The sequence below is a fragment of the Poecilia formosa genome, unplaced genomic scaffold (assembly GCF_000485575.1).
Source record: "Poecilia formosa unplaced genomic scaffold, Poecilia_formosa-5.1.2 Scaffold96, whole genome shotgun sequence".
NCBI classification, from domain to species: domain Eukaryota; kingdom Metazoa; phylum Chordata; class Actinopteri; order Cyprinodontiformes; family Poeciliidae; genus Poecilia; species Poecilia formosa.
Genome location: NW_006800035.1, coordinates 1,643,444 through 1,653,104, shown reverse-complemented (window position 1 = coordinate 1,653,104; position 9,661 = coordinate 1,643,444). Strand labels below are relative to the sequence as shown.

At 40.3% G+C, this 9,661-nt stretch overlaps 1 protein-coding gene across 3 annotated transcripts in view; it reads right to left on the bottom strand.

Moving 5' to 3' along the window:
* Positions 1 to 9,661, bottom strand: part of LOC103142416 (retinoic acid receptor beta) — a 110,661-nt gene that overhangs the window by 46,132 nt on the left and 54,868 nt on the right. The gene's annotated exons all lie outside the window — the stretch shown is intronic.

Below are 9,661 nucleotides of genomic sequence, written 5' to 3'. Positions count from 1 at the left end.
GTTGTTCTTTGTACAGTGCCTTAAAATGGCATTTGTTTTAAATTGGTGCTATACAGATAAACTGAATTGGAATAAATTCAAAGGGAAAATACATTAGGTTCCAACTGTTAAATGTTATAACTTTATAGCCAGATAAGATTTTCATGCTGATTCCTGCATGAACAAACAAATGAGTGAACATATCATGGACTGAGGATGCCAGGTCTCCTGACCTCAAAAAGTAGCCATTTTGAGAACCAAAATGGGGTCAGCGGTGACGGTGTGGTTCACATGCTGTAGCAACAGAACACACGGGACAGTTAGACAAAAAGAGGCAGCGGCTGTACAAAGCCCTGCTCTGTTACCGTGGCAAACATGAAACCTTAACAGATAAGGCACAAACAGAAGTCAACAGCTACAACTTGGAAAACAAAACAACTCTCTCAGACTCCCAGTCATCTGTTGTGTTCCCACTGCAAAATATCCCCTGAAACCCAATCAGTCCCAACTCGACCATCCAAGCACCTGAGGAGCCCAGATGGAGCAGCAGATACTGCAGGCCCTGAGCAGTGAATAAGGGGAAAGTAGAAGGAGCGGTGGGACTCACCCCGGCCCGCTCTGAATAGCTGCACACAGAGAACTGGAGACGGAGTGAGAGGCAGAAAGGCAACAGAGAGGAGAATGAGAAGGTTTCAGATCACAACCACAACACAGATGCTCCACTGTTGCACCAATCTTCTCACCATTCTGTAGGTCTGTATGGCCCAAACCTGACAAGGGTCCCTGCTCCCCACTGAGATTCTGCTCAATAACAAATCAACAAAAAAAAGACAGCCTGCTTGTTTCCTCTGTAGTCAGACCTGCTGCTGACCTACTGGGTGTTTAAAAAGCCTCTTAACGGATTCATGTCTTACTGCAGCAGCACAGTCCCACACTGAAAGTGTTCCTTCATTAATCTGAGTTCATTTGATTCAGTAGAGGAATAAAACGAACCCTGTTAAATTGTTTTCAATGTTACCTAGGATGAGCAAAGTTACGGTAACCAGGATGTAAGATATGCTTTATGATCTTTATTGTGATTTTTTTCAGTGGTTTGAGAGAAGAAGAAGAGAGGAGGAGGCTGGTCATCCTTTCTTACCTTCCTCCCCCTCATGCCTGTTTCATATTATATTTACAGATTTTTAAAAATCTTCCTCTTTAGAACAGATTATAAATGATTTTCTTACTGTGAAAGGCTGAAAGTGACATCTAAAATTAGAAATATGCAGATATGCAAGTAAACAATTAGTCATTTATACATTTTAAAAGCCAAAAGCCAAAATTATTACTCAGTTAGGTAATTATAAAGGGAAATGTTATACAAATCTGAGTCACTTTGATGAAACATCCATCCATCCATCCATCCATCCATCCATCCATCCATCCATCCATCCATCCATCCATCCATCCATCGTTCCAACCAACCAACACATTTATCCTCGGGTGCTGGTGCCATCTCCAGAGGTTCTGCGGAAAAATGCTTTTTAGCTGGTCTATACTTCTTTCACTGTGTTACATGAAAGTATTATTTCCACTGCTACTGTGCAATACAAAATAAATCCTAAAATCTAAGTGGTAAACCATGAAATGTCTCATTAACATTTAATAAAAACCGCAGCAAAACAAGTTGCTCTAGAAAGAGCCTCAGATCAGAGGTAAACCCGGGTCTGTGGAGATACAATAACCAGAAATTCAGACCAAAGCATTGCAGTTCTACTTTATATAGATCACAAGTGAATGATTTAGGAAGTGATGTGAAAAGGAAGGATTTAAAAGCATGATAAATCCACTTTAAAACAAACTTCTATATCTCGCCGAAAACTTAGTTGTAAGTCAGTTTTGTCTTATTTCAAGATATTTAGACTAGAAACTTGACCAATAAGACTTGATAAGGTTTTGTTTTTGCAGTGTGCCTTTTGGATCGCATCTTCTCATTATAATTATTGCACCCTTATCTTTTTTTCTCTTCCCCACCATCAAAGTGGTTTGTTCTGCTGTTGGTTTGCAAATACATTAACAATCCACGTGATATGTAAAGGCCTGAAGCAGCTCTTCTTTGCAGTTATATGATGGAACCTTCTGGTAAAAAGGCAGAACCCAGCCCATGAAGACATGCTCCCATTAATGAAGCTGACATCCCCCAAGCTGACAGGACCAGAGTGGAGCTCTGCAGTCAGCTCTCAGCGTTGTTCTGACTATCTGTTTCGCCGCTTTTAGGAATAACAGCAGTAGGTCAACAGCTCAACCCCCATGCTGCGTCAGCCTGCTGCTGTCACGCGAAGAAGGAGAATTAAGTGTTTTGTGAAAGAGACTATGCTCTCCTCCTCACCGTGGCACATAGAAACACACACACACACGCACACACACACACACACACACACACACACAATAGTTGACAGTTTAGTACCTTTGTTGTTGTGACTGTTTCCTGTTTTGGGGCCTGACCAGGAACTTTTTGCCACAAGACGTTTTTCACCTGTGTTGATTCATTGTTGCTCTGGGGACATTTTTTATGTCTGCTTTGATGATTAAGATTAGTTTCCTAGAAACAACTTATATACTACAGCAAGAAAAAGTTGTTAAGATTTGGCTTCATTTTATCAGACAAATAAAAACACTTTTCATACAGAATTGTGGGCTTAGTGAAAAGTATTTATTACCTTCTGAAAGGTTTTATTTGCAAAAGGTACTTTTAATCTGAGCCTCATTGCAATAGATTTTCTAATTTACTGAGATGTGTCTGAATTATTACAATTATAAATCATTTTCCTGGCATATTTAGAACAAATATATTCAACAACATGGAAACACTGAGCTTGGATGACTACAAGCCCCAAGTCAGACTGAATATATTTGTCATGAAGTGGTGGTTTGTGGTGGTGAGAATGAACACAGAGACCCAGATGAAGAAGAAGAAGAAGATGATTATGATGAAGGGTTTAATAGAAAAGTAGCTCAGAACAGTCCACTTCAGGCAGCACAGCAGAAAACTTAGTAACGGCTCAATACCGGTAGCAACACTCAGAGCTGAGTCAACACAGGACTTCACAGTACAACTGTGTGCAACAACTGACTACCGACATACGACAAGTAACCAACGACAAGGATCCGATGAAGGACAGAGACAATAGGTGGGGTTAATTACACAGGGAAGGTAATCAGGGAACTAGACACAGCTGGGAGCAATCAACAGGGAAGACAGAGACTCGCAGGGGAAACTGAACTAAATAAACAGAACAAACTCAAAAATAACTACACAGAAAACACAGATCGTCACAATATTTGTTTTATACTCTGTCCTCCTTTTTCTTCCCCATTTCATTGACCTTGTCTGAGTTAAGTAAAGTTGTATGATTTCTTCTGTTCATTAACTAATTAACTGAAATATGGAGTCAGTTCATTAATGGAGCAGCACACAGCGGCCTAGAGAGAGTAGAAGAATCTCACTTTGTAATACTCTCCCTCCCCTCCAGCATCTGCCACAATGACCTTCTACGTTTGATTTTCCAGGCCTTTTTTGATGCACAGAGATGACAAATCCCATCATGAAGTTTGCAGCGAGGAGAGCTGTATAGATTATGGTGGCAGGATGAGAAAGATGGAGAGACATTTTTCTTTCTCTGCACTTAACTGTCAGCTGAAGCGGGATCTCTGTCATCAGTACTCTGTGCCACCAGCTGGTGGCAGGAAGGAAACAAGGATATGAGGAGGCCACAGGACACAGAGGCTGCTGCAGGCGATTACTCAGCCACAAACAAGCACAACAGAAGATATTCATTTTTGATTAATGACTAATACTAATAAACTATGTGCTACAGTTCTTACAGAATCAGTCTTGCTATTGCCTCCAAAACCTCCTGCATAATTCATTTTTATACCAAGTGGAATATATTTTTAGCATCGATTGTGTGTTAGTCAGCAGGAGACCTAAAACAACTAGAAATCTGCAAAATACCCTGTGACAAGGATGGAGGTTGGGTGTGTGTGTGTGTTTGGGGGATGGGGACTTTGCTCCTCTTACAAAGAAAAGACCAACATGAGATCCAGACTTTTAGGTGAACCAAATCTCCACAAACAAACTGGACTTTCTGGGCAAACAAACTGGAGTTCAGTTAAAGTTAACTACACTGGGCTGGTGTGAATCCACCCTTAAACTGGGAGCCGTGAAACTGGCAGAGCTGCAGGGAAAGTTAATAGTGGGAGGCTGTGGAAAAACGTAGAACAAAATGAAAGAGAACCAAACATTAACTAAGACTTTTTAGTTAAATCTCTATTGTTATTCTCGCCTGGCTGCAGATGTACAGGCATCTGCAGCCAGTATGACGAAATACTCTACAGCCTGTGCAATGCAATATTTTATGGACAGGGTCAAGCTTGAGCATCCACAACTCTTCAATTAAAGGGCACGTCACGCTCAGACCAAACCAAAACAGTGAAACAATAGAAATGAGTTTCTATAGCAGCATGAAAAAAATATGTGTGCAACAACTTAATACAGTCGCTGAAGTGATCCGAATTGTTAAACTTTCCCCAACATTCCATCCCTGTGTGTGGCTTTGGGGAGAAAAGAGGAGCAGACAGCGCTGAGAGTTCAGAAACACAACAGTGTGTCAGCCAGTGTGAGCATTCAGAATGCTGCGCTCATTCACAGGGGTTGTGGTCCCTCGCTTGTCAAACCAGTTCCATCAAGCTAATCCCACTGAGTCGACACCTCGGGACCCAACAAGAAGAGGAGAGAGAGGGGAGGAGTATTCACGGCTCACAGTTTTGTCTTCAAGCTTTCAGAGCTGTCAGCGCAAGCGACACGCGTGCCGAATCACGCCCTCCTCTCTGGACATCTTATGCAAACTAGTCCCATGATGTCACTGCCCGTCCTGCTCCACTGAAGAAGACAGATTTACTGGAGACCTGTACCTGCTCTGGTTTCTGTTATTCCTTAGTTTAGCAGAGAAATGCAGGAAAAGTAACGTGAAGCTCTGCACCTACACTGCAAACATGTCCTGCTTGCTAAACTGAAGGTGAAAGGAATGCTTAGGTTTGCTTTTCTTTCTGCCAGGAGAATTATTGTGATGAAATCCATGCTAAGCAGCCACTGCCGGTGCGTTTTAAAATAATTTTTGGAGATTCAGCTGCAGCTTGCATTGCTCTTTATAGAAAGGCTCCAGATGAGCTGGGTTTTTCTGTCTGAGCCCCTTATCTGTGCCAATTTTTTACTGAGAAAACAGCAGAAGCTTACTCACTTTTACTGTTCAATGCGGGTAAAGAGACTTAACCCTGCTGGGCGTCCTAGACAGGCAGAGATTGAAAGAGGAGCGGCAAAAGCAAATGAGGTGGATTATCAGAGCTAGCCAACAACTGATGGTGACAATAAATCCTTCTGATTCTGATTCATCCAGGTCATGCTGCTGTAGAATATCGTCCCTAAGTACAACCAGGTTGGGCTCATCATAACAGTCTTTGGTGTTAGTGGGGGAAAATGAGTAAAGTTAGAAATGTTCAACTTCTGTGAAGAAGCAAGTCAGAGGAAGCACATAGAAAAAGAAGAAGAAGGAAGTGTTTTCTACAACATGTCAAGATGTGTGCGTGTGTGTGTGACTCAGTTAGGTGGCCAGAGAGAGAGAGAGCTCCTGATAACAGGAAGGCTGAATGGACTGATCCACTCTGTCAAAAGAAGTTTGTGGTTTTCCAAAGTAAGTTCTGTCTCTTGTCAGAACTAAGTGTAAGGGTTGGAAACAATTTGAAGTCTGTCTTGACTTTGTAAGATTTGCTTGACTTTGGGTCAACACAGATGAGACTGTCATCTTTTGCATATGCATGTGCTTCTGGAGGTCCATATGCCACGGCTCTGTTTTAACAATTCAAATGAGCTCTGTCCAACAAAACACATCAGCTGATGCTGGGCAACACACTAAATGACACTTGCTAGGATCTAAAAGACAGGCATGAGTCTGCTGAGATAGTCTGGCGCAATGGATTTAGAGAGAAAAACACCTGTATGATCCAGGTGATAAATCTCATGCAGTTCAGTGGCTCTGGGCATGTCTGCTCAACCACCCATGATTTCCTTTAGTTGTTCTCAACAGTTGGAGTGACTTACAAAAAACACCAGAGGCTCACTCACAAATCCATCAGAAGGCCTGGTACTCTGTTGGTAGCTCAAATTTCCAGGATATCGGAGCTCAGAGTACAAAGTTGTCTGTTTGTGGGAAATTTCTGTGAAACTTAGAGAATCAAGAAATCCCTTAACCAGAATGAACCAGTGGTGTCCCTGTATACATACAAGTTTCCTATGCAGGATGCAGAAACATGCATGTACACATACATGCAACAAGTGTATGGTTGCATGTATTTTTGACGTGTTATGACAGAGAAATGTTTCAATTGGTTATTTTTGTCTTTATGATGTAAAACACTTTGAACTGCCTTTGTTGCTGAAATGTGCTATAAAAATAAAATGTGATTTGATTTTTATTTGATGTGGATGGTTGATTGATGTTTTGCTGCTTATGGTATAATAAACTAACTTTTGATTAATGTAAGATTTTTTTTCAAACTACTCCTTTTCATTCATTACAAAATGTTTATAGCTGTCAACTATATGTAAGATACCACATTTGTGAGTACATCAAATATTTATATCTATATATTATGTAAATTAATACCATACGTACTTAAAGATGGAAGTTGTAACTTACAAGATTTAATAAATGTGTCCTATATTTTTGCAACTGTTTAATCTTCTATATCCTGTCATTAGTGAATCTGATCAATCTCAACATCACAGAAGTAACAGTTATAATGATGAATAGTTCTTGGCTTCATGATCTTAACAATACATTTATAACACAAACACATACTGTATTGTTCATCACAGAAAGTTTACTTTGGTACTTGTATTTCTGGTAATTCAGCAGATCATCATGAGGTAACAACAACAACATGTTTGTAACAGAAATGTAGCAGAAAATCCTGAAGGGGAAATGTGTGGCCATCACTTCTCCCCTTGAGAATACAAGGGGAGAAAATCCCTGTTAGTGTATATTTACAATGTTTTCTTAACACTTATTCAATGTTATGATCACAAACAGTACAGTTTTGTAATTTTATTAAAGCTTGTAATCATTTTCATGGCTTGAAAAAGCAATAAAACTGAATGGGTGAGTGACTGAATGAATATCAATAGAGATTAAAATATAAATGTATATAAATAAGTGAAGAATTTAAGATAAAACATAAATATGTGCATCCTTGGAGCAGAAGACTTCCCTCATTCAAGTGATTCAAAACATTTTAGGAAGAACTGAAGTGGCTCCGACCTTCCAGAATGAATGTACTGAACATGATGTAATGTTTGAACATTGATCAGTGGAGGAGTTTATTACACAGCTTGGCAGATATCACTATATGTGTCTGAGCTTTCTTCAACAAGTCCTCCACATGCACAGTGATGAAGCCCCCACTCTGCCTTTAGTCTATTTCTGGCTTTAATTGGCACATTCACCGGGGAGTAAAAGGCTCCTCTTGTTGTGAAAAAGCCTACAGCTGTACAGAACGCTCGGCTGCGTCTGCTCAACAGAAAGGCCTCGGCCCCGGCACAACACACAACAATGGCTTCACCAGGGAGACACAGAGATGAAAACACTATCCTTTTGCAACAGAATGTCACATAAATCAAATCCAAGATATTTTATTTTATGTTTTTTCACATCAGTATCACCCAGCAGTATGTTTGTTTCATCAGAAACTTTCCATTAAATGAACTGGATTCACTATTTGCCATAAAATGGGCTCGCCCACAGCCATGTGATGATTATGTATCTGTACAGAATGTGTCCAGTGTGCTGTTTGTCACTGACCCTGAACACTTGAGCGAGGTCAGAGGTCATGGCAGACCTTTGTGACTGTTGCTGGCTTCTAACGGAACACCAGGAACTTGGTTTGACCCAGAGAACGATGAGTGAGCAGATCACCACCTCCCCCTGGGCCAAAACCTGCGGAGGATTCCTGACATTCCTCTGCTTCACTTACACACATCTGAGTCCAACTGCACAGGAGAACAGCAGCAGCCAACCATACTGGAACTAAGTACCTGGAATACACCACTCCCTTCCTGTACACACGATTCTGACATGTTGCCTTGTCATTTTCAATTTAATTCAGTTCAACTCAGTTTATTTATTTAACTCCAATTCACAGTAAACTTCCTTTTCAATCCAATCATACAGACAGATTCAAAGTCAACACTGAAAAAACACAAAACCTAACCAAGATTTCTTTTTCTAGATTCTACAAAACTAACTTACAAGTAATGTTTCAGCAAAACAGAATAGCTTGTCCATGATTATTTAATACGTATTTGTTACTAGTTCCACCAGCAGTTTTTTTCACTTTTAACAAAACATTTTCCATGTCATAAGCCAGTGGAACTAGTAAATTTTTTTGAAAGGATTTGTCCTGTGACTCTGGAATTACATAAAAATACAAACCCATTTCTTAAATGTTTATATGTAAAACCATTGTCAATAATTTATCATCCTTCTGTGTACGGCCATGTGTTGGTCAGCTACAAAAATCCCAATTTCCAATCCAATTTCTTTTTGTAATGTGGAAAAATAGGACAAGGTCAAGTTGTATGAATATTTTTTAAGGGGATGTTTAAAGAAACAGTTTCCTAGCAACAGCTACTGAAAGTAGGAGTAGATTGGTAAATGCTGTGAAGGAACCGCAGTGAGGGTTGAACTAAAGTATCAAAAATAATCTGATTTTCTGGGTCAAATTTAAAAGTTTTTTTTTTTTTTTGCTGATGCAAAAAATTACAATAAAATTCAGCACAATTAAAGCTGAGCTTTAAGATGGAAAGCCTTTTCTCAAAATAAGAACCACATAAACAGATTTGTTAATAAAAACCCACTCTCAGGTGTGCTGTGGTGGCGCAGGGGTTAAGCACAGTCCACATATGGAGGCCTCAGTCCTCAACGTGGCTGTCACAGGTTCGATTCCTGGCCTGGCGACCTTTGCCACATGTCTTCCCCCTTCTCTCATGACCCACTTTCCTGTCAACTATCAAATAAAGGCCACTAGAGCCAATAAAAACCTGCTCTCATGCCTGCACGTTTCAGAAAGCTTTATTCATTCTAAGTATAATTCACACGTAATTCAAATGTCTTATCTGTGTTTAGTAAAAAGTTTGTTAGGACCAAAAAGTAATGATTATATGCTTTTTTAAAGGTTAAATCTCATGTTATTTGAGAGATGTGGTAGATCACAGGCCGAGTCAGATGTAAACTGAGAATGCTGGTTTGTCGTCATCAAACAACAACGCTCATCCGTTATGCCATTTACAACTCTTCTTTAGAGTGTTGCACAGAGAAGTATGATGAGCTCAGCAGATGTTCAGTTCCAACAAGTGATTTCTGCTGGCTAGTCTGAAGGAAGGCAGGGGAGGGCTGCTCTGTGAGGTGGAAGCTCAGCTGGAGAATGCAGGTCTGAAGAGGAGCTTTGTGGAAATAGGCGGGACTTTGTGAGAGGAAGTGCTTATTCAATCCTGAATGGTTGGCATGGAAAACTCAAGGTTTCCTCAAGGTGTGTTTTTGATGAGGGGATCAGGACTGCATATGGAATGTGGACTTCATTGGTCCTCTCA